General features: G+C 44.1%; 1 protein-coding gene across 8 annotated transcripts in view; it reads right to left on the bottom strand.

The window, feature by feature from the left end:
• Window positions 1-25,893, bottom strand: part of SLAMF9 (SLAM family member 9) — a 61,261-nt gene that overhangs the window by 26,695 nt on the left and 8,673 nt on the right. For 3 of the 8 annotated variants that reach the window (XM_044944144.1, XM_044944146.1, XM_044944151.1), the window contains exon 1: window positions 4,123-5,041. The exons of 4 other annotated variants lie outside the window; for them this stretch is intronic. The gene's annotated coding sequence lies outside the window, so the exon portion shown is untranslated. Of the gene's footprint in view, window positions 1-4,122; window positions 5,042-25,893 lie in introns of those variants that run through there. One more of the 8 variants, XM_044944154.1, reaches the window with a different exon arrangement.

Below are 25,893 nucleotides of genomic sequence, written 5' to 3'. Positions count from 1 at the left end.
TCTGGCCCCGGATTTAATTCTTCTCCTCCGGGGGCCAAGAATCCCGGTGTATTCGCGTGATTCAACAACAACCTTTCAAGAGTTGGACTGTAAAGAAAGTTGAGTGCCAAAGAATTGATGCTTTTGAACTATGGTGTTGGAGAAGACTCTTGAGAATTTCTTGGACTGCAAGGAAATCCAACCAGTCAGTCCCAAAGGAAATCAGTCCTGAATATTCATTGGAAGGACAGATGCTGAAGCTGAAACTCCAACACTTGGGCCACCTGATGTGAAGAACTGACTCATTGGAAAAGACCCCGATGCTGGAAAAGATTGAAGGCAGGAGAAGAAGGGGACAACAGAGGATGACATGGTTGGATGGCATCACCGACTCGATGGACATGAGTTTGAGCAGGCTCCGGGAGTTGGTGTTGGACAGGGAAGCCTGGCATGCTGTGGTCCATTGGATCACAAAGAGTTGGACATGATTGAGCGACTGAACTGACTGCCATTCAAGCTCTTTAAGCCTGAGCCTCTCTCTTCCTTGCAACCTAAAAGAACGTACCCGCTGTGATAGTGTTTTGGTTTGCTAGCACCACCATGACAAGTGCCACAAACTGAGTGGTTTATATAATCAAAATGTCCTGTCTTACACCTTTAGAGGCTGGAAGTCCAAGATCAAGGTGTCGGCAGAGTTGGTTCCTTCTAAGGCCCTGAGGGAAGGATACATGCCTCACTCGGCTTGTAAATGGCAGTCTTCTCCCCATGTCTTCCCTTTGTACATGTCTGTCCAAATTTCCCTTTCTTATAAAGGTATCAGTCATGTTGGATTAGGACCCACCCTAATGACCTCATTTTAATGTAATTGCCTCTTAAAAGATTCTATACCCTAATACGGTCACATTCTGAGGTGCAGGGAGTTAAGACTTCAACATATGTACGAGAGTTGGGAGGGTGTGGACAGTTCAGCCAATAACAAACAGGTTTTTAATTTTTTTAATTTTTTTCTGCTTTATTGAGATATAACTGACAGATAAAATTGTACTATATCTAAGGGTACAATGTGATGATTGAGTATATGTAGATAATGTTTCACATGATGAAATGATTCCCACAATCAAATTAATACATCAATCACCTCACAATGTTACCATTTTTTCTGTAAGAATGTTTAAGATATACTTTTAGCAAATTTGGTGACTCAGATAGTAAAGAATCTGCCCCCAGTGTTGGAGACCCGAGTTAGATCCCTGGGTTGGGAAGATCCCCTGGAGGAGAAAATGGCAACCCACTCAAGTATTCTTGCCGGGAGAATTCCATGGATGGGCTGCAGTCCATGGGGTGGCAAAGAGTCAAACACGATTGAGCTACTACCACTTTCATGTTAGCAAATCTCAAGTATACAATACAGTTATTAGCTAATTTTTTAAAAAGTAAACATATCTTTCAGTTATAAGTTTAGAGGATCAAGTGCACAGCATGGTGGCTATAGTTAATAGCAAGTAGGTCTTTATCTAAAACCAAGGCACTTCCAGCAGGCTTCCTCCCAGCCAGTCAGCTTTCCTCCCTTGACTTTCCCCCAAACAAGCAGCCATTCTGGGGTGATGGCCCTGCTCACTGACCAAGCTGCCCCTGAGGCCCAATGTTTAATGCTTTTCCAGAGAGGAATACTGATGTACCTACCTACCTCCAACCCATAAGCACAAACAAAATAAAGCATAATAGTCTGTGTACACTGATATAAAAGGATCTGAAAGACAATTTTAAGTGAGCAAACAAGTTGGAAAACAATCTGGTCAGCATAAGCACATTTATGCTTAAAAACAAACCTGTGTGTTTTGTATGCTGTTTGTGTGCTGTGCTTAGCTGTTCAGTCATGTCTGACTCTGTGACCCTATGGCCCACCAGGCTCCTCTGTCCATGGGGATTCTCCAGGCAAGAATACTGGAATGGGTTGCCATGCCCTCCTTCAGAGGATCTTCCCAACCCAGGGGTTGAACCCAGGTCTCCCGTATTGCAGGCAGATTCTTTATCAATCTGAGCCATCAGGGAAGGCCTTTGTATGTGTATGTAAAATAATGTAAGTGCACAGAGAATAAACCAGGTGATAAGGAAATAGAGAAGAGGGCATGAACATCTCAATCAGGCTGTAAAGGAAGGAGAATGTTGAGGGGAGGTAACAAGCTTGAAAGAAACTCTTTAAATGATGGAGTCTCCCTGAGCACATTGGTGAATGGGGGTGGGGAAGGATGAGAGATGCTCAGTAATTGATAGGACAGAACCCTTAATTAAAGGGAAAAGAATGGAATTAAACGTTAAACTGATCAAGCAGCACAAGAAAGAAAAAGAAAAACAGAAACTGGGCATGTAAAAAAGTCCTGAGGAATAGGAAAGAAAACTGGAAAACCTCCTGACAAATGACCTCAGTCTCAGCAAAATAAAAGTGATATTTTCCACTGTTGATGGCTGAATTATGTCCCGTGCACATTCATATGTAGACATCCTAACCCTCAGCACTCCGGAATGTAGCTATATTTGGAGATACGGTCTTGAAAGGAGGTGATTAAGTTAAAATGAGGTCACTAGGGTGGACCCTAGTCCAATGAGACTGGCGTTCTTATAAGAGGAGGTTAGAGCACAGACATATCTGGAAGAAAGACCATGTGAGGACGCAGTGAGAAGGCAGCCAGCTGCAAGCCAAGAAGGGAGGCCTCTGAAGAAGCCCCTCTGCTGACACCTCGATCTTGGACTCTTACCCTTCAGAACTTAAGAAAACACGTTTCTGTTCTTTGGGCCCCCAGTCTATGATATTTGTTATGGCAGCTCAAGTTGACTCATACACCTCCCAAGGCTGTGGTGTGCTCAAGAAGAGGAAGACTTCACGCACCCGCTGGACAGAGGGAGGGCGCCGCAAGCACACACCCAGGAGAGAACAGCCTACGCCCTTCCAGGAGGCCGGCAGAAAACAGCCCACCCAGACCAGAGGTGCTAATGAGGTCAGCTCCTCTTTCACGTCTTTCTTCTGTTTCCCTGCGACGGCCGTGGTTCAAACTGGGCTGTTAGAGTCATCTCTGTGCTGGGAGAGGTACCCTCAGGTGTGCTGCGAGGAGCCTGCGTGACGGGGTGACACGCCCCCTCTGGGCGTGTCAGGTCTTCGTACAGAGGCCACACCCCCCACGCGGCTCCCAGCCAGTGAGGAGCTCTGCAGAGTGCCAGAGACAGGCCGGTTGTGCCTGATGTGGAGCGTTGCTGTTGGGCGCCCCATCAGCCCTGCCTCCCCTCACCTCCTTTCACAGGGGTCACAACTACATTACAAAGGCTCTCCTCTGCTCCTGCTCCCTCCTCTTTATCCATCACAGACGTGGCATTTCCCCCCAGTGACTCTCCTGTACGGGAACTTTTGTCGTGGTCTCTGCTTCTGTTAACCAATCTCCTTGCCCCTGGTTTCCCTTCCCTCCATCCATCCTCCACACTTCTAGACTCCTCCTTTGCTTCAAATTCAAATCTTGCCCCATTCTCTGCTTTCATCTTTTCCTGGATGCTTGGTCACTTACAAGACGAAATGAAAAGATTTAAGCCTCTCTAGATTCAGCCTTCACTTGACTGTCCATTCTCAGACTCCCTACTCCAAGTCTCCCTCCTGACAGCCATAGTAACTCTCTGCACTTTTCTGAACTCCAGTTCATTTAACATCAAGACTTTTGGTCATATAATTTCTTCCTCCTGGAACATTCTCCTGCATTCCCAGCATACCAGCACCACCACCCTTGGCATACAAACACACGCTACATAGTGATTTTTGAATTCCTATCAAGACCCACTTCAAATATCCTGGACACACCCAAGCAAAAGAAATCATGCCTCTCTTTGCACTGCTTTTATACCCAATACCAACATCTCTTATGGCGTTTATCAAACTGTCCTGCAATTCCTTGTCTCTTAGGAAAAAGTTTAAGGTAGAATAAAGTCATTCTGTATCCTCAGTACCAGCACAATACCTAACACATAGTAGGTGCCCAAACTTTATGTGATGCTAAGTAAATCTATATGTGTACATAATCACAATATTAAATATAACACACGAAAGCAAATGTCTTCGTCAGTCATCTGCACCTTGGCCAGGCTCCTCTCTTATTGACTTACCCTCCCACCAAGGGTCTTCATCCCAGTGCTATCACAGGTCTGTGATTCTTCATCTCTGGCGGAGTGAGGTGCATGTGGGTGTTGGAGGAGCCATGGGCTGAATATCGCAATCATTGCATATGTGCTGGGAGTCAGAGGTGGACAGGGGAACGTTCCCTTTCCTGGAGAAGGAACCCTCAGGGTGCCAAGAAAAACAAGATCATCTCAAGAAAAAATTTTTCTGGCCACTTTTTCTTTATTCCCTTAAGTTCATTCAAGTCAGTTTCTATGACTTGCAAACAAAGGAATTTCATGAATTCACTTGAAAAGCATTGTTGGGAAGGAAATGACTGGCTTGAGAGGTTGAGTTTGGGTGGAAAGTCAGTGTTGGCTAGTGGAGCAGGGTGGTGGGTGGGCGGAGGTCGGGTAGCAAAGCTTGAAGAGCCTTCAGAGCCCTTGGAAAAGGACAGAGGTGCCTCCTTTGGTCAGTGATTTTGGTCTGTCTCCTCCCTTCACTCCCCTAAATGAGAAGCTTTGCAGTAAGAAGGGCTCGCAGATCACCAGCTCCCTCAGAGGAAGAGATGCATGGAAGTCCCAGCAGGGTCATTCACAGCAGCAAGCTGCCTGGGAGCTGGAGAAGGACGTCTACCCTTGTCCCAGCAGCAGCCAGTGCTTCAGGCTTGATGGAGCGAAGGAGTTGGTCTCCTCTAGGAGCAGAGTGGGCCAACAACACAGATGATGCAAAGAGGAAGTAGAAGATGTATCGTCTTGGTGCAGTGTTTTCCCTACGTGACTATGAAAACAAACTTCCCTCTGTGTGGGCTGAAGGGTGTTCCCCAAGATGCCCAAACCCTAATCCTGGAACCTGTGTTACCTTATATGGCAAAAGAGACTTTACAGACATGATTAAATTAAGAATGCAAAGAGTTGACTCATTGGAAAAGACTCTGATGCTGGGAGGGATTGGGGGCAGGAGGAGAAAGGGACGACAGAGAATGAGATGGCTGGATGACATCACTGACTCAATGGATGTGAGTCTGAGTGAACTCCGGGAGTTAGTGATAGACAGGGAGGCCTGGTGTGCTGCGATTCATGGGGTCGCAAAGAGTCAGACACGACTGAGCAACTGAACTGAACTGAACTGAACTGAACTGAACTGAACTGAGATGGGGAGTTATCCTAGATGACTGGATGGACCTGAAATAATCACTAGGGTCCTTGAAGGGCCTCGGGAGAAGTCAGCATCAGAAGAAGTCCATCTGATGGTGTGATGAGAGAAGCTGATCGGAGACAGAAGATGTAAAAATGAAAGTTGTTCAGTCATGTCCGACTCTTTGTGACCCCATGGACTGTAACCCGCCAAGCTCCTCTGTCCATGGAATTCTCCAGGCAAGAATACTGGAATGGGTAGTTGAAATACTGGAACCCCTTCTCCAGGGGTTCTTACTGATCCAGGGATTGAACCCGTGTCTCCTGCATGGCAAGCAGTTTCTTTACCATCTGAGCCTCCAGGGAAGCCAAAAACCACATGTGACAATTAAGAACTTGGAGTGTGGCTGGTCTGAATTGAGTTATGACACAAGTGTAAAACATACCCAAATTTCAAAGACATAGTACCAAAAAAAAGAGAATGTAAAATAATTAAATAATTTTGATATTGATTACAGAGTTAAAATGATAATACTATGGATATAGTGGGTAAATATAATGTTTTATTAAAATTAAATTCACCCATTTCCCTTTCCCTTTATATTCCCTTTATCAAAGTGGCTCTTTGAAACTAAATTTCTGTGTGTGGCTTGCATTATGTTTCTACCAAACAGAGCTCTCTGATTCTCTGAACCTTGCTGAATGGAACACACAAAAGCAAGCCCGGAGCACTCAGGGAAGCCAGTCAAACACGCTGACTTCTTTATGAATGCCCCTGGCATTCATCTGTTCCTTCTCTTTTGTACCTTTAGGATGCTCCCCAAGAGACATTCCTGGGATCATCTTTAATTTTTGACTGCCAGGTCCAGCTAAGCCAACAGAGTAAGTTCAGTGGGCCTCAGATGGCTCAGGTCCCTGCCCCAGGGCAGAAAAATGTAGCCATCACTTTCTCTTTGAGGCATCCAGTGGGCTCAGAGCACTATCTTCCCAAGTGGCTTAGCAGGAGTCTGCTCCCCGCATACTATACGCTATTTTTTAATCCCTGCCATCTGTTCCACAAAGTTTCAAGGGGTCATCATTTAGGTGCCTCTTTTGGATAGAAAGTTCAACTCTGTCTAGAAATGGTGCATGGGTCTTACAGCTATTACACCTCAGCAACCATCAGGAATTCAGCTTGCTTTCCTTTCCTTTCCTCACCCTCTCCCCAAGAGTGGCCCTAGACCAGAAAAAGACCTTCTAGCTCCCTTCTTCAACTGTCCCCCAAAACACGCACACAGCTGGCTCCCACCTTAAAGGCTCCACATCACGTCATTACAGTGATGCTGATGACCTTATCAGTTGCAATTAAGCAACTGAGCTTAGTTGCTCAGTCGTGTCCGACTCTTTGCAACTCTTTCGACTTGTAGCCTGCCCAGCTTCTCTGTCCATGGGATTTTTCAGGCAAGAATACTGGAGTGGGTTGCCATTTTCCTCCTCCAGGTGATCTTCCCGACCCAGGGATCAAACCTGCAGCTTCTGTGCCTCCTGCATTGCAGGCAGATTCTTTGCCCACTGAGCCATTGGGGAAAGAATGGCAAAAATAGCAAAACTTAGCAAGCTGCAAGGGCTCCAGAATTTTACTCAGGTCCCACAGCCAGGCCCTGGATGATGGGGACTCGAGTAGACTCCAGGCCCTGCCCTTATTCCTGAGCACGGAGCTCACCACCACCCCACACCTAAGGAGTACACAGGCTCCTTTCCTCAAGAAGCCCCGAGCCCACTTTGTGGGCCTGCAGAGGCTGCAAGGGCAGATACACAGGGCTAAGAGGACAATTTGCCCCTAAGAGGTCTCCAGAATGGGTGATGCACGCCTCACGTGTTCTCTGCCCATACCTCGGGATGCTCCTCACAATCCTTCTCAAACAGAATGACCACATATCTAGCAATTCTCCTTTTGGGTATACATCTCAAAGAATTGAAAGCAGGGACTCAAATGCATCTTTGTTCACCCACGTTCAGAGAAATTGTGGCATTGTTCACAATAGCCAAAAGGTAAAAGAAACTCAAATGTCCACCAATGATGAATAGCTAAGCAAAATGTGGTCTGTACACATGATGGAATATTATTACTCAGTCTTTAAAAAGGAAGCATATTCTGATACTTTCCGCAACATGAATGAAACTTGAGGACATCATGCTAAATGAAAAAAGCTGATTATAAGATGACAGAGACTGTGATTCCACTTATATGGCTAAAGTAGTCAGCTTCCAAGACAGAAAGTAGATTACCGGTTTCCAGGGTACAGTTCAGTTCAGTTCAGTTCAGTCGCTCAGTCGTGTCCAACTCTTTGCGACCCCATGAATTGCCGCATGCCAGGCCTCCCTGTCCATCACCAACTCCCGGAGTTCACTCAGACTCATGTCAATCGAGTCGGTGATGTCATCCAGCCATCTCATCCTCTGTTGTCCCCTTCTCCTCCTGCCCCCAATCCCTCCCAGCATCAGAGTCTTTTCCAATGAGTCAGCTCTTTGCATGAGGTGGCCAAAATACTGGAGCTTCAGCTTTAGCATCAGTCCTTCCAATGAACACCCAGGACTGATCTCCTTTAGGATGGACTGATTGGATCTCCTTGCAGTCCAAGGGACTCTCAAGAGTCTTCTCCAACACCACAGTTCAAAAGCATCAATTCTTCTGGGCTCAGCTCTCTTCACAGTCCAACTCTCACATCCATACATGACCACTGGAAAAACCATAGCCTTGACTAGACAGACCTTTGTTGGCAAAGTAATGTCTCTGCTTTTGACTATGCTCTCTAGGTTGGTCATAACTTTCCTTCCAAGGAGTAAGCGTCTTTTAATTTCATGGCTGCAGTCACCATCTGCAGTGATTTTGGAGCCCCCCAAAATAAAGTCTGACGCTGTTTCCACTGTTTCCTCATCTATTTCCCATGAAGTGATGGGACCAGATGCCATGATCTTCGTTTTCTGAATGTTGAGCTTTAAGCCAACTTTTTCACTCTCCTCTTTCACTTTCATCAAGAGGCTTTTGGGTTCCTCTTCACTTTCTGCCATAGGGTGGTGTCATCTGCATATTTTAGGTTATTGATATTTCTCCTGGCAATCTTGATTCCAGCTTGTGCTTCTTCCAGCCCAGCCTGAAGATGATGTACTCTGCATAGAAGTTAAATAAGCAGGGTGACGATATACAGCCTTGACATACTCCTTTTCCTATTTGGAACCAATCTGTTGTTCCATGTCCAGTTCTAACTGTTGCTTCCTGACCTGCATACAGGTTTCTCAAGAAGCAGGTCAGGTGGTCTGGTATTCCCATCTCTTTCAGAATTTTCCACAGTTTATTGTGATCCACACACTCAAAGGCTTTGGCATAGTCAATAAAGCAGAAATAGATGTTTTTCTGGAACTCTCTTGCTTTTTCCATGATCCAGCGGATGTTGGCAATTTGATCTCTGGTTCCTCTGCCTTTTCTAAAACCAGCTTGAACATCTGGAAGTTCACAGTTCACGTATTGCTGAAAACTGGCTTGGAGAATTTTGAAGTATTACTTTACTAGCGTGTGAGATGAGCGCAATTGTGCAGTAGTTTGAGCATTCTTTGGCATTGCCTTTCTTTGGGATTGGGGCAGGGGAAGGGGTAACGGGAACCTCTTGTTTAATGGGTGCAGAGCTTTAATGTGGGAAGATTAAAAAGTTCTGGATGATGGAGATGGATATGCCTGTACAACAATGTGAATGTACTTAATGTCACTGAACTCTACACTTTAAAAACGATTAAATTCATAAATTTTAAGTTATAGATATCTTGCTACAATCTAAAAATAATACCTCCAACTAAGATAAAAAATAGCTGTGCTTCTACAACATCTCTAACCAGAGCCGGGTTGTGATCAAACATGCCCCCAAATTTCCTCACCTGCCCTGGTGAAGAAACCTCCACCAGGGGGCCCCCAGGCCCCTCTCAGCACTCACAGGCACTGAGCCTAAGGGTGGGCTTCACTCAGATGTTTTCTCTGTCTCTCAATGGAACTTGTGGGCTGCTTGAAAACACAGATTTTCATGAATCCACAGGGGAAGTCTGAAGCTTGGGGCAGGAAGTCTGGGTCTGGGGATGTTTGCAAACACATTTGGCTGCATAGTTGACAACAGAAACTTTGTTAGTAATAAAGCTGGTATTTTGGGGTCTTCCTTGGTGGTCCAGTGGTTACGACTTTGTGTCCCCAATTCCAGGAGCATGGGTTCAATCCCTAGTGAGGGAACTAAGATCCCACATGCCACAGGGCGAAGCCAAAGTACGCATAGTTGCTGTTGTCTAGTTACTAAGTTGTGTCCCCATGGACTGTAGCCTGCCAGGCTCCTCTGTCCATGCAATTTCCCAGGCAAGCATACTGGAGTGACTTGCCATTTCCTTCTCTGGGATCTTCCTGACCCAGGGATCACACCCACGTCTCCTGCATTGCAGGTAGATTCTTTACCACTGAGCCACCAGGGAAGCCTGCGTAGATCTAGATCGAGATTAGATATGGAGATGGAGATAGAGATATCTATAGATATAGACATAGATAGATCCAAAGCTGATTTTTTTAAATCTTCTTCTTCTAGCCGCTGACACTCTGACTTGGTTGGTTCAGAACTCAAACAGGAAAGAGAGAAATGTTACTCACTGACCACCTAAAATCCCAGCACTGCTGGGATTAGACAGGAGGCCAAGGGCAGGGTTTTCTACTGGACCTGGATTTCAGCAGTCTTAGCTAAGGAAGGTGTATGCCGGTTATCAAGCTATTGTCTCTAGGCTCCAAATCTACCCTTTCATACTGTGTTGTGATGGTGGATACAGGACTTTGGAAATTACGTTCCCCTTTGCTGGCTTGCAGCTGTTAGGTTCTGCCAGGAAGGATGCTAGAGAGAGACTGGAAGGCAGCGGTGAGGAAAATGCTCTTCTGATCTGCTCATTCCTCCTGGCAGGTGGGCCCAGCAAATACCCTTCATCCTGGCAGCAGGTCAACCTGGTTTACAGCTTCTTACCGCACCGCAGAGGTGCCAGCCCCAGCCAGACGGTGCCTCTCCTCAGAGGTCTGAACTAGCTCTGCTGCCTCCTTGAAAAATAGGGGCAGTCACGGGAGGGGCTTTACTCCAAGGTTAAGGCTTAGCTGTGTGGGCTTCTCCTCCAGGCTCACAGGTCCTGATGACCCTGACCTCATCGCGTATCCCCCAGCACTAGAGGTAGCTGCTTCTTGCATGTGTTTTCTTTCTTACCTCACTATTTCTTTCTTTTTTTTTAATTTTATTTATTTATTTTTGGCTGTGCTGGGTCTCCATTGCTGCACACAGACTTTCTCTAGTTGTAACGATCAGGGACTACTCCCTAGTTGCAGTGCTTGGGCTTCTCGTTGTGGTGGCTTCTCTTGTTGTGGAGCGGGAGCTCTAGGGTGCACAGGCTTCAGGATCTGCAACTCCTGAGCTCTAGAGCACAGGCTCAATAGTTGTGGTACACAGGCTTAGGTGCTTCGCGGGCTTAGGTGCTTCACAGCATGTGAGATCTTCCCAGATCGGAGATCGAACCTGTGTCTCCTGCATTGGCAGAAGAATTCTTTACCACTGAGCCACCAGGGAAGCCCTTGCTATTTTTTTTAAAAAACGTTTTTAGTTGTCTAATCAGAGAAGGCAATGGCACCCCACTCCAGTACTCCTGCCTGGAAAATCCCATAGACGGAGGAGCCTGGTAGGCTGCAGTCCATGGGGTCGCTACGAGTCGGATACGACTGAGCGACTTCCCTTTCACTTTTCACTTTCATACATTGGAGAAGGAAATGGCAACCCACTCCAGTATTCTTGCCTGGAGAATCCCAGGGACAGGGGAGTCTGGTGGGCTGCCATCTATGGGGTCACACAGAGTCGGACACGACTGAAGTGACTTAGCAGCAGCAGCAGCAGTTGTCTAATAACTATTTGATCAATTTCCTATATTAAATATTTTCTGTTAGAATACTTAGTGTGTTTACTGTTTTCCTGACTGGGTCCTGATTGTTTTGGGGGTTAGGATCTGTGAAGATAGACCTTTAGGGTGACCCTCATGACCCCTGCCCCCTGGTGTCCAGGTCCTGTATAATCTCCTCCTTTTGAATGTAGGTGGGACCTAGGGCTTGTTTCCAATCCATAGAATATGGCAAACTGAAGGAATTTTTCAGAGGTGATTAAGGTCCCCAAACAGTCGACTTGAGTAAATAAAAAGAGTGATCATCTGAGATGGGCCTAACCTAATGAGGTGAAAGGACCTAAGAGAGGACTAAGCTTTCTCTGAGGTCAGAGAGACTCTCCTGGTCGACATGATGAAAGTGAAAGTCTCTCAGTCGTGTCCAACTCTTTGCAACCCCATGGACTATATAGTCCATGGAATTCTCCAAGCCAGAATATTGGAGTGGGTAGCTGTTCCTTTCTCCAGGGGATCTTCCCAACCCAGGGATTGAACCCAGGTCTCCTGCATTACAGCAGATTCTTTACCAGCTGAGCCAACTGGGAAGCCCAAGAATACTGGAGTGGTAGCCTATCCCTTCTCCAGAAGATCTTCCTGACCCAGGAATTGAACCAGGGTCTCCTGCCCTGCAGGTGGATTCTTTACCAGCTGAGCTACTAGGGAAGCACTGGCTTGATGAAGTCAGAGCTATCTTGAGGAGGCCCACGTGGCAAAGGACCATTCAGAATCGGGCCCTCAGTCTTAAAACCACAAGGCAATGAAATCCGCCAACAAGTGGAATGAGGTCAGAAAGTAGCTATCCGTGGTTGAAACTTCAGATGAAAATGCAGCCCAACTGAAAGCTTGATTGCAATCTCAGGAAACCCTGAGCAGAGAACTCTGCTAAGCCACACTTGGACTCCTGACCCACAGAAACCATGAGCTAATAAATGTATATGTTTTCTTAAGCTGTTCAGAGTATGGAAATCCTTTATAAACCCACAGAAAACTAATACCATGTCTACAGACTTTGTATGAGACAAATTAAGCATAGTGTTAAAATTACCCTTGAAAATCTTTTAAGAGAGCTGACACTGATAGCTAGATATTTTCTTCTGCGCTGGAACTTATGGTACCAGTTGAAGTAGGTGGCTTTCATTTAGGGACCATGTGCTTCCAAAATACATATGCTTTTAAACATGAGAATCACACTCAGCATACTAAGATACTCGCACAAGGAAACTGAGACTTATGAAAATAAAGCCAGTTTGTGTCTCCCTCTCAGCCTCATTCAGTGCTACATATTCATTAAGTAAAAGAGCAGGTGGAAATTGCCTTACTATGTAAAGTGTTTTCTGGCTCAGTTTATTGTTGAACTTAAGTTCAACAAGTATATAATGTAATTTTCCTTTACTTGAGCTTCTGTGTTTGCATTTTTAACTTAATAAGACATTTGTGTCAAATTTTGGAGAAGCTTCCTTTATAATTTAAGATCCCTCATTTAGCCAAGAGTCTATTGAGTCTGCCAATAACCCATTATTAAGAGAAGTAAAAACCTCTCAAGATGCAGCTGCAGTAGAACAGGAGATATTTCTTTGGGTCCTCTGTGTAAGGTGGCCACAAAAGGACTGAGAATGTCCTCTACCTCTACTGAGTCCAGAAATAATGCCAGTAAAAAGTGAAAAACAGCACCTCTGTTACAAAAACAATCTGTATCTGGGAACTAGGCAAAAGAGATTTTTCGTGTGCTCTTTTAGTGCAGTGCTGAGCGTGCTTTCTATTGATGAGGTTATTTTACAGTACTTATGAAGTTAACTTGTAGCTTTTGGTCCACTAAAAATTATGTGAATAATTGACTGTATAATGGAACAGATGACCCCAAGATTACAGTTTAAAACGTTTTGTATCTAGAACTAATCCAGTAATCTTACCCTAATATTTCTTTATTTAATTGCATATCTTGGAGATCCAAACAGCCCATCCTAAAGGAAATCAGTCCTGAATATTCACTGGAAGGACTGATGCTAAAGCTGAAACTCCAATACTTTGATGCAAAGAATTGACTCGTTTGAAAAGATCCTGATGCTGGGAAAGATTGAAGGCGGAGGAGAAGGGGATGACAGAGGATGAGATGGTTGGATGGCATCACTGACTCAATGGACATGGGTTTGGGTTAACTCCAGGAGTTGGTGATGGACAGGGAGGCCAGGCGTGCTGCAGTCCATGGGGTCGCAAAGAGTTGGACACAACTGAGCAACCTAACTGAACTGAACTGATCTTGAGGTTTTCCTGGTGGTCCAGTGGATAAGACTCCACATTCCCAATGCAAAGAGATTGGGTTTGACCCCTGGTCAGGGAACTAGATCCCACATGTGACAATTAAGCCCATGTGCCACAGCTAGAGAAGCCCACATGCCGTAACTAAAACCCAGCACAACCATAATAAATACTGAAATTTTTAAAAAATTAAAACATTTTATAAAAAATAAATAAATTACATAGCTATATCTCTGTATCATGAGCTCATCTTCTCCTGTGAGAACTCCAAAATTACAACTCGCTGCTGAACAACCGTCGACAGGAGAATGTTGGATCTCACCAAAAAAAAAGATAACCCCACTTCAAAGGGCAAAGGAAAAGCCCCAGCAAGATAGTAGAATCAAACCACATACCCGCCAGAGATACTCAGAGGGCTCAAACAAACCTTGTGCGCACCAGGACCCAGAGATCCCACAGACACTGAGACAGAACCGTGTTTGGGTGTCTCCTAAGGAGGTATGGGTCAGCAGTGGACTGCAGGGGCTCTGGGTGCAGTAGATATGGGTATGGCATAAGCCCTCTTGGAGGAGGTCACCATTAACCCACCATAGAGCCGCCAGAACTTACACAGGACTGGGGAAACAGATTCTTAGAGGGCACAAACAGAACCTTGTGTGCACCAGGACCCAGGAGAAAAGAGCAGTGACCCCAAAAGAGACTGACCCAGACATGCCCGTGAGGGTCCAGGAGTATCAGGCAGAGGCATGGGTTGGCGATGGCCTGCCGCAGGGTTGGGGGCACTGAGTGAGGCAGTGTTTACATGGAACCTTTTGAAGGAGGTGGCCATTATCTTCATTACCTCCATAATAGTTTGGCCTTAGGTCAAACAACAGCGAGGGAACATAGCCCTGTCCTTCAGCAGCATGCCAGTTTTGCCTCTCCATCACCAACTCCCGGAGCCTGCTCAAACTCATCTCCATCGAGTCAGTGATGCCATCCAAGCATCTCATCCTCTGTCGTCCCCTTCTCCTCCTGCCTTCAATCTTTCCCAACATCAGGGTCTTTTCCAATGGGTCAGTTCACATGAGGTGGCCAGAGTATTGGAGTTTCAGCTTCAGCATCAGTCCTTCCAATGAATATTCAGGACTGATTTCCTTTAGGACCGACTGGTTTGATCTCCTTGCAGTCCAAGGGACTCTCAAGAGTCTTCTCCAACACCACAGTTCAAAAGCATCAATTCCTTGGTGCTCAGCTTTCTTTATAGTCCAACTCTCACATCCATACATGACTACTGGAAAAACCATAGCTTTGGCTAGACGGACCTTTGTTGGCAAAGTAATGTCTCTGCTTCTTAATATGCTGTCTAGGTTGGTCATAGCTTTTCTTCCAAGGAGCAAGCATCATTTAATTTCATGCCTGCAATCACCATCTGCAGTGATTTTGGAGCCCCAAGAAAATAAAGTCTCACTGTTTCCATTGTTTCCCCTTCTATCTGCCATGAAGTGATGGGACTGGATGCCATGATCTTAGTTTTCGGAATGTTGAGCTTTAAGCCAACTATTTCACTCTCCTCTTTCACTTTCATCAAGAGGCTCTTTAGTTCTTCTTCGCTTTCTGCCGTGAGGGTGGTGCCATCTGCATATCTGAAGTTATTGATATTTCTCCTGGCAATCTTGATTCCAGCTTGTGCTTCTTCCAGCCTGACATTTTGCATGATGTACTCTGCATAAAAGTTAAATAAGCAGGGAGACAATATACAGCCTTGACGTACTCCTTTCCCAATTTGGAACCAGTCTGTTGTTCCATGTCCAGTTCTAACTGTTGCTTCTTGACCAGCATACAGATTTCTCAGGAGGCAGGTAAGGTGGTCTGGTATTTCCATCTCTTGAAGAATTTTCCACAGTTTCTTCTGATCCACACAGTCAAAGGCTTTGGCATAATCAATAAAGCAGAAGTAGATGTTTTTCAGGAATTCTCTTGCTTTTTCGATGATCCAACAGATTTGGCAATTTGATCTCTTGTACCTCTGCCTTTTCTAAATCCAGCTTGAACACCTGGAAGTTCACGGTTCACATACTGTTGAAGCCTGGCTTGCAGAATTTTGAGCATTACTTTGCTAGCATGTGAGATGAGTGCAATTGTGCAGAAATTTGAACATTCTTTGGCATTGCCTTTGTTTGGGATTGGAATGAAAACTGACATTTTCCAGTCCTCTGGCCACTGCTGAGTTTTCCAAGTTTGCTGGCATACTGAGTACAGCACTTTCACAGCATCATCTTTTAGGATTTGCAATAGCTCAACTGGAATTCCATCACCTCCACTAGCTTTGCTTGTAGTGATGCTTCCTAAGGCTCGCTTGACTTCAAATTCCAGGATGTCTGGCTCTAGGTGAGTGGTTTGCCATTCCCTTCTCCAGTGGACCACATTTTGTCAGAACTTTTCACCATGACCCGTCTGTCTTAAGTGGCCCTACATGGCATGGCTCATAGTTTCATTGAGTTAAACAAGGCTGTGGTCCATGTGATCAGTTTGATTAGTTTTCTGTGATTGTGGTCTTCATTCTGTCTGCCCTCTGATGGATAAGGATAAGAGGCTTATGGAAGCTTTCTGATGGGACAGACTGACTGAGGGGGAAACTGAGTCTTGTTCTGATGGGCGAGGCCATGCTCAATAAATCTTTAATCCAATTTTCTGTTGATGGGTGGGGCTGTGTTCCCTCCTTGTTGTTTGATCTGAGGCCAAACTATGGTGGAGGTGATGAACATAATGGCAACTTCTTTCAAAACGTCCCCAGAAGCACGGTGGCTGCAATGGACCACGGGGCCTAGAGGAGCTACCACACACCCAAGGTCAGGGGCAGCGACTGAGAGCGCCAGGCTGTGACAGCGCAGGAGCAGCGGAGAGGAGCTATCCCACATCCGAGGTCGGGGCGGCGGCTGAAAGGAGCTACCCCACGTCCAAGAAGCACCAGCTCCACAGGTGCAGGAGGGCGGAGAGGAGCTGCTCCACGTTAAGGGTCAGGAGGGGCGACCTCATCCAAGATAAGGAACAGCGGCTGCACTTTACTGGTGCAGCCGTGAAGAGATACCCCACATCCAAGGTAAGAGAAACCCAAGTAAGACGGTAGGTGTTGCGAGAGGGCATAAGAGGGCAGACACACTGAAACCATACTCACAGAAAATTAGCCAATCTGATCACATGGACCACAGCCTTGTCCAACTCAATGAAACTAAGCCATGCCCGTGGGGCCACCCAAGATGGGCGGGTCACGGTGGAGAGGACTGACAGAATGTGGTCCACTGGAGAAGGGAATGGCAAACCACTTCAGTATTCTTGCCTTGAGAACCCCATGAACAGTATGAAAAGGCAAACTGATAGGATACTGAAAGAGGAACTCCCCAGGTCGGTAGGTACCCAATATGCTACTGGAGATCAGTGGAGAAATAACTCCAGAAAGAATGAAGGGATGGAGCCAAAGCAAAAATAATACCCGGTTGTGGATGTGACTGGTGATAGAAGCAAGGTCTGATGCTGTAAAGAGCAATATTGCATAGGAACCTGGAATGTTGGGTCCATGAATCAAGGCAAATTGGAAGTGGTCAAACAGGAGATGGCAAGAGTGAACGTCGACATTCTAGGAATCAGCAAACTAAAATGAACTGGAATGGGTGAATTTAACTCAGATGACCATTATATCTACTACTGCGGGCAGGAATCCCTTAGAAGAAATGGAGTAGCCATCATGGTCAACAAAAGAGTCTGAAATGCAGTACTTGGATGCAATCTCAAAAACGACAGAATGATCTCTGTTCGTTTCCAAGGCAAACCATTCAATATCACAGTAATCCAAGTCTATGCCCCAACCAGTAAGGCTGAAGAAGCTGAAGTTGAATGGTTCTATGAAGACTAAAGAGCCTCTTGATGAAAGTGAAAGAGGAGAGTGAAAAAGTTGGCTTAAAGCTCAACATTCAGAAAACTAAGATCATGGCATCCAGTCCCATCACTTCATGGCAGATAGAAGGGGAAACAATGGAAACAGTGAGGCTTTATTTTCTTGGGGCTCCAAAATCACTGCAGATGGTGATTGCAGGCATGAAATTAAAAGACGCTTACTCTTTGGAAGGAAAGTTATGACCAACCTAGATAGCATGTTAAAAAGCAGAGACATTACTTTGCCAACAAAGGTCCATCTAGTCAAGGCTATGGTTTTCCCAGTGGTCATGTATGGATGTGAGAGTTGGACTGTGAAGAAAGCTAAGCACAGAAGAATTGATGCTTTTGAACTGTGCTGTTGGAGAAGACTCTTGAGAGTCTTGGACTGCAAGAAGATCCAACCGGTCCGTTCTAAAGAAAATCAGTCCTTTAGAAGTCCTTTGGAAGGACTGATGCTGAAGCTGAAACTCTAATACTTTGGCCACCTCATGCGAAGAGTTGACTCATTGGAAAAGACTCTGATGCTGGGAGGGACTGGGGGCAGGAGGAGAAGGGGACGACAGAGGATGAGATGGCTGGATGGCATCACTGACTCGATGGACATGAGTCTGCATGAACTCCGGGAGTTGGTGATGGACAGGAAGGCCTGGCGTGCTGCAATTCATGGGGTCGCAAAGAGTCGGACACAACTGAGCAACTGAACTGAACTGAACTGAACTTCAAAATGTCCCATGCATGCATGCCTCACTCACTGCCCCCAACCCTGCAGCAGGCCACCACTGACCCATGCCTCCTCTCATACCTCTCCTTTCATGAAGGGAAAAAAATTACACCAAATTGAAAATGGGATTTTAAAGCCACAGATTAAAACTAAAAATCCACGATTAACACATAGAGCTTAATTTTTTTAATCTATGTAAAACCTCATGTCAACTTATTTGCAAATCTAAACAAAATGGTAAATTTATTGGAAAATAAAAAGTATCAAAACTGACTTAAGAGAATGTAGAAGGTCTGAAAAGACTAACAAACAGGGAATAAATTGGGAATCATTGCCAAAGAATCCGTCCTCCAAATATAGTAGGTCTAGTTGTAATCCCCAGCATGACAAAAACCATATATTTCAAACCAACAGCCAGTTGTTAATGCTAACCAAAAAAATCTACAATATTAACAGTAGATGAAATAGATTTCAAGTCAAAAATCTGACTAAAATAGCACCCAAAAGAGAAAATTACAGACTAGCTTGACTTATGAATATAGATGCAAAAATTCTGAATAAAATATTAGCCAATTAAACGCAGCAGTGTGTTAAAAGAATAATGCACTGTGATCAAGTAGGTTTATTTTTATAAGACTACAAGGACTAAAATTAGAAAATCTATTAATATGTTGTTACCCATAGGGAGAAAAATAAAAAGATCAACTCAATAGACACTAAAAACATCATTTTCTGATATTAGTAGAGAAAAACCTAAATAAACCTGAGATGAAAATAGACTTATTTAATAGAAAAAGGAATATCCGTTTCAAACCATTAGCCAATATTGTATTTAAAGGCAAAACTTTAGACTTTCCCAATAAAGTAAGGAGTAAGATAATGATAGTTGTTATTGCCATTGTTACAAGACATTGTTGTGGTAGTTTCAACTCTATGCAACAAGACAGAAAAAAGTGCATAAATGTATAAGTATTGAAAAAAGAGAAATATTCATTGCAGTTCACATAGTTGTCTGCCTGTAAAACCCAAGAATATTGTGGAAACGAACAAAGGCTACCCTTGTGGAAACAAACAAAGGCTACCCAAGTGAAAACGATTAGGAGGCTATTTACTCAGAACTTGCTGTAGGAGGGAAATCAATCACAGTCACTCGATTTGGTGAAACTCAAATGCAAGCAGAAAAGGTTTATAGTCAAAAAGCTTTGGGAAGGTTTCAGATATGCCTTGATAGGAGATTGTTGGCACAGGGATGTTGGCTAACTAGCTACATCCTATGTGATTGTTTGGGGGAGCATATTTGTTGGTTGGTCTATCTCTGGTTGGTCTTGAGCTGGAATTGTAGCAGAAATTTGGCCTCTGTACACTGGTACCAAATTAAATTTCAGAGACAGAGTTTTGAATGAAGTAGAAAAGAATAGCTTTATTGCTTTTCCAGGCAAAGGGGGACACAGTGGACTATGCCCTCAAAACTGTATGTATGTCCTGGCCTAGAGGAGGTAGTAATGGTTCCAAGAGGAGGGCATGCTCATCTCATGAACATTCTTCTGATTGGTTGGTGATGAGGTAAGTGTGAGTCAGCATCTTCAACCTTCTTGTTCCAACCAGTCCAGGGTCTGTGTGCTTGTGGGTCACATACATTTAAGTTCAGTATCTGCAAAACAGCTCAAAGACACTGCTGTGAGTATCTCTTGAGGGGGAACCAGGACCCTGGCTCATAGTTGCACTATTGTTTCTTTTCTTTTCTTTCCTTTTTTTGGGGGGTGGGGTGGGGCTGTGCAGGGTCTTCATTGCAGGTGCGTGGGAACTTTTCTAGTTGCTGAGTGTGGACTTATTTGCCCCAACGAATGTGGGTGTTAGTTTCCCATGATGGCAGGTGGTAGTTTAGTCACTAAGTCGAGTTCGACTCTTTGCAATCCCATGGATTGTAGCTTGCCAGGCTCCTCTGTTCATGGGATTTCCCAGGCAGGAATGCTGGAGTGGGTTGCCATTTCCTCCTCCAGGGAATCTTTCCGACCCAGGGCTTAGAACCTGGGTCTCCTACTTTACCACTGAGCCACCTGGGAAGCCCAAGGACCAAACCGTCATCCCCAGCATTGGAAGGTGGATTCTTAACCACTGAACCACCAGGGAAATCCCGTACTATTGTTTCTTGGCTGCTTCTCCCATGTCTCTGCATCCCCTCCTTCCCTGAGTAGCAACTGTATGAACGTGCCCTTTGGAACTCACGGAAGGTCATGGAGGCTGAATGAAGCCTATTTCCCACAAACAAGAAACAGGAACACAGAAAGGCTTTTGCATCCAGGAGCCCCACAGGGTCCTGCTCAGTTCAGAATCAGGAGCAAAAATTGGAGGAACTGATCACCACTGATCAAGTCCTGACTGTTCTGGTCTGATTGTTGCAGAGAGTCTGGTTTGACTTCCCAGGTTGCTTGCTACAAAGATTTTGGGTCGTAGTGATGTGATCATATATGGTCTGACCATTTCCATTTGTATATTTAGTCTCTTAATGTGCTCAGTTGCTCAGGCACGTCCGACTCTTTGCAACTCTATGGTAGCCCGCCAGGCTCCTCTGTCCGTGGGATTTCCCAGGCAAGAATACTGGAGTGGGTGGCCATTTCTTCCTCCATGGGGTCTTCCCAACTCAAGGGTCAAACTCACATCTCCTGCATCTTCTGCATTAGCATGTGGATGCTTTACCACCTGGGAAGCCCTGTTTCTTAATATCAACCAAAAAAATAAATGAAAACTAACCACAAAATCAGGTAACGAAGTATAGATGTAATCTAGATTTCTGCAACTAGAGTCTCTTGAAGTCATCAGGCTTCTTGGTTATGTTTCTCTACAATTCAAACAAAACAGTTTGATTCTCCATCCCATGTGGAAAATCCAGCATCCTTCCAATTAAACAATATTGTATTTCTCCTGGTTATGTCTTGCTATAATTCCTAGACTAAACCAGGTTCTTAGTCTTTGCTCTTAACTTGTCTCTCATAACAATTTCATTTTCTCATCATCTCTTAGTTCCACACTGGATTTTGCCCCTATTCCTTCATTCATCAAAACACTGTAATCCAAGCCTGTTATATACAACAGATTTTTCATCAAAGCAACTGAGAAAATAGATTTTTTATTGCAGAACAGTATAAGTGAAAATATCAAAGGCAAGTCTCCATTGTCCTAAAAATGCATTTCCAGTCCTCAGCGTGGAGATGTTCCTGCTAGCCCTATTCTTCCTTAGGCACCAAGTATGCTCGTATCTCCACTGCTTTCTCTCCAGTCCTACTCCCATCTGTCTCTAGGCATTCCTCACAGTCCTCTTACCTTTCTGTTCTTCGCCCCACAACCCTTCTTCCAGCCTCCCTGCAGACACTTGAAATTCTTCCCACTTTATAAGAATGCATTCAGGCCTCTTCGAGTCTAGCCAACCCAAATGATTGGATGGCATCACTGACTCAATAGACATAAGTTTGAGCAAACTCCAGGAGATAGTGAAGGAGAGGGAAGCCTGACGTGCTGTAGCCCATGGGGTCACAAAGAGTCAGACATGACTCAGTGACTGAACAACAAAACCCAAATTTTTTTGTTTGCTACAATTGACTTTTTCAACCAGAAATGCCCATGGAGGGATTTTCTTAAGACAGACAACCATGAACCCCAAAGATGAGTTATGATATTCCCCTAGGAAGCAGAAGTAGCTGAGTTGAATTTTTTTAGTCTGTTTTTTTCCTACTCTCTACACAATATAAATTTGCAAAAATCAACTACATTTTAGAATAATAATTCATGGGGTAAATTCCATTTGCAATATAAACAGTAAAAATAAAAATCAGTAATAAATATAAGAAGTACATGGCAACTCAGCTCATGAGCCACAACTACTGAGCCCAAGCTCTAGAGAGTGTAACGCACAACAAGAGAAGTCACTGCATTGAGAAGCCCCCTCACTGCAACTAGAGAAAGCCTGTGCACATCAGCAAAGACCCATCAGAGCCAAAACCAAATTAATTAATTTTAAAAAGTGTATGAACTGATACAAGGAAAAATTATATTGAGGAATATAATAAAAACTTTGAGAGAGATGTACTGTATTCCTGGGTGGTAAAATCATAAAAAATAACAGTAATTTTATACTAACTTATAAATTTAATGCAATTTTAATCAAAATTCCAAAGGACATTTTTCATTTCAAACTGATTTCCTTATCATAAAATGTAGCAAGAAGAATAACAGACAAGAATAATTAGCAAAATATTTTAAGAGAAGTATCTGCCTTGTCACATATTAAACTATGTCACAATGTTAAAATCTAATTTCATAGCCTTGTTACATGAATACGCAGACACCAGTGGAGCCTGATGGAAAGACTCATCAGTTAGAATTAGGTTCACCTGCAATGACCAATAAAAACAATATAACAATGATGTATACACAATAGAAATTTATTTTTCTCTCCTTTCTTAGGGTGTTCTTGCCTGGAGAATCCCAGGGACAGGGAAGCCTGGTGGGCTGCCGTCTATGGGGTCACACAGAGTCAGACACGACTGAAGTGACTTAGCAGCAGCAGCAGTAAAGGTAAGCAATCCTCAGCTGTTAGAAAGTCATCAAGATCTCCTCAGACACCAAGACTTTTTCTATTTTGCAATAATGCTCAACATGTAGCGTCTACTTATGGTCCAAAATAGCTGCCCCAGTGCTTGTCATCACAGTTACATTACAGTTGTCAGAAATGAGGAAAAGACCTAAGAAGAGCATGGCCCTTCTCATTCAGGATATGTCTTGAAATTTACAAATAACATTCTCCTTCTATATCAGTGAGCAGAATAAGCCACATGACCACACCCATCAGCAAAGGAGGCTGGGAAACACAGTTTTGATTTAGGAGAATCAGGTATCCAGCTAAATTAGAAAGTTTTATTACAAAAGATGAAGGGGAGAAGGGATATTGGGATGTCTCTTGTAGTGAAACCCAGATCGACGTACACATGAATATTTAACATAATCCCTGGAGGAGGGTATGGCAACCCACTCCTGAAGAATCCCCATGGACAGAGGAGCCTGGCGGGCTACAGTCCAGGGGGTCACAAAGAGTCAGACACGACTGAGGACTAAGCCTGGCACCGCACAGCATAATGTAGAGGTGGCATTTACATCAGTAGAAAAAGATGGATTATTTGATAAAGGGTGCTGACATCTTTGGATAGCCTTTAGGAGAAAGGTTAAGCTAAAGTTTCACCTCATTCCTTAAATTCCAAAAGGAATAAAGAATTGAACATTTTAAAAAATGAAATCACAAAAAGACTAGACAAAAACCTATAATCATGGGTTTTGAAAAAGTTTAAAAGAACTATAACATCAAATGTAGAATCCGTAAAGGAGTAGACAGATTTGACTGCATGAAAATTTAAAATATCTCTTGGTGCCAAAACACTAAAAGTGTTTTAGCCAAAAGTAAAAGCAAGTGACTAATTAGGACAAAATGCCTGCAATATATTAACCAACAAAGAGTTAATATTCTTATTTTATGGGATCACAAAAATCAATAAGAAAAAGATGAACCCTTTAATAGGCAAAGGATAGAAACAGACAATTCATAAAGGAAAAAAGCAGATGGGCAGAAAAGTGTAGAACCTCACCAGTAGTGATCAAAAGTGAAAATAATAATGGTTGTGTGCTCTTTTTGTAAACTATAAACTGTGAAAAAATAGGAAATAATGTTGATACTCAGATTGAGGAAAGATAGTTGGTTTTTTAAAGTAACATCGCTATCGGACGTCCACTCATCTCCTCCTGCGAGAGCACCAAAACTGCAACTAGCTGTTGAACAACCATCGACAGGAGGACACTGGACCCACCAAAAAAAGGTACCCCACATTCAAAGACAAAGAAGAGGTTGCAGCAAGAGAGTAGGAGGGACACAATCACGATAAAATCAAATCCAATACCCACTGGGTGGGTGACCCACAAACTGGAAAACAATAATTCCAAAGAAGTTCTCCCACTGTTGTGAAGGTTTTGAACCCCGTGTCAGGCTTCCTCAGCCTGGGGATCTGACAAAGGGACTGGGAATCCCCAGGGAACCTGCCCTGAAAGGTCAGAGGACTGGGAGAAACAGAGACTCCAAACTTGGAAGTCACAAACAAAATCTTGCATGTACCAAGACCCAGAGGAAAGGCACAGTGACTCCACAGGAGACTGAACCCAAACTACCTGCTGGTGTTGGACAGGAAGAGGCTCATGGCAGGGATGGGAGCGCTGGCGGCAGCAGGCTGGGACGGTCCCCCTTGGTATAAACCCTCTTGGAGTTTGACTTTAGCCCTGCCATAGAGCTCACAGACCCCAGAGCTGGGTCACTTCAGACCAGACAACTACCAGGGAAGGAGTGCCACCCCACCAATCAGCAGATGATCGGGTTAGAGCTTTACTGAGCAAGGCCTGCCCACCAGAGCAAGACCCAGTTTGTCCCGTCTCCAGTGCCTCCCACCAGGAAGCGTACACAAGCCTCTTAGCCTCATCCATCAGAGGGCAGACAGAAGAAGCAAGAAGCAGCACAACCTCACCGTGGCTAAAATAAAAACCGTATTACAGAAAGGTAATCATGATGAAAAAGCAGAAAGCTGTGTCCCAGATGAACGGACCAGATAAAACCCCAGAAAAATAACTGAATGAAGTGGAGATAGGCAACCTTCCAGAAAAAGAATTCAGAAAAATGATAGTAAAGATGATCCAGGGTCTCAGGAAAACAATGGAGAAGATACAAGAAATGTTTACCGAAGACCTCTAGGAACTGAAGAGCAAACAAACAGAGATGAACAACACAGTGGAAGGAATCAGTAACAGAATAACTGAGGCAGAAGAACAGATAAATAAGCTGGAGGACAGAATGGTGGAAATCACTGCTGCAGAACAGAATATAGAAAAAAAGAATGAAAAAAAATGAAGACAGCCTAAGAGACCTCTGGGACAACATTAAACACACCAACAGTCACATTATAGGGGCCTCAGTAGGAGAAGAGAGAGAGAAAGGACCTGAGAAAATATTTGAAGAGATAATAGCTGAAAACTTCCCAGCATGGGAAAGGAAATAGTCAAAGAAGTCCAGGAAGCACAGAGAGTCCCAGACAGGATAAACCCAAGGAGGAACACACTGAGACAGACGGCAATCAAACTGACAAAAAATAAAGGTAAAGATAAAATATTAAAAGCAACAGGGGAAAAACAACAAATAACATACAAGGGAACTCCCATCAGGTGTTGTCTGCTGATGTCTCAACAGAAACTCTACAAACCAGAAGGGAATGGCATGATATATGTAAAGTGAAGAAAGGGAAGAACCTACAACCAAGAATACTCTACCCAGCAAGACTCTCATTTGGATTTGATGGAGAAATCAAAAGCTTTCAAGACAAACAAAAGTTAAGAGAATTCAGCACCACAAATGCTAAAGGAACTTCTCTAGGCAGAAAACACTAGAGAAGCAAAAGACCTACAGAAAATAGACCCAAAACAATTAAGAAAACTGTAATAGGATCATACATATCAATCATTACCTTAAATGTAAATGGATTAAATGCAAGAATCAAAAGGCATAGACAGGTTGGGAGGATGAAAATGTGTGCGTGTGTGCACGACCACATCACTCTGCTTGACCCCCCAAACTGTATGTAATTATTTTATATTGTTAACTTAATCATTTTCCCATTATGGTTTGCAATTATAATTATCTTTTATTTTGTGTCTGACTATTGATTGTGAAAACTGATAAACATCTTTTACTATTGTGATTA

This window comes from Bubalus bubalis, chromosome 6, assembly GCF_019923935.1.
Source record: "Bubalus bubalis isolate 160015118507 breed Murrah chromosome 6, NDDB_SH_1, whole genome shotgun sequence".
NCBI lineage: Eukaryota > Metazoa > Chordata > Mammalia > Artiodactyla > Bovidae > Bubalus > Bubalus bubalis.
The sequence above is the reverse complement of the archived record's forward strand: the minus strand, read 5'-3'. Positions and strand labels throughout refer to the sequence as shown.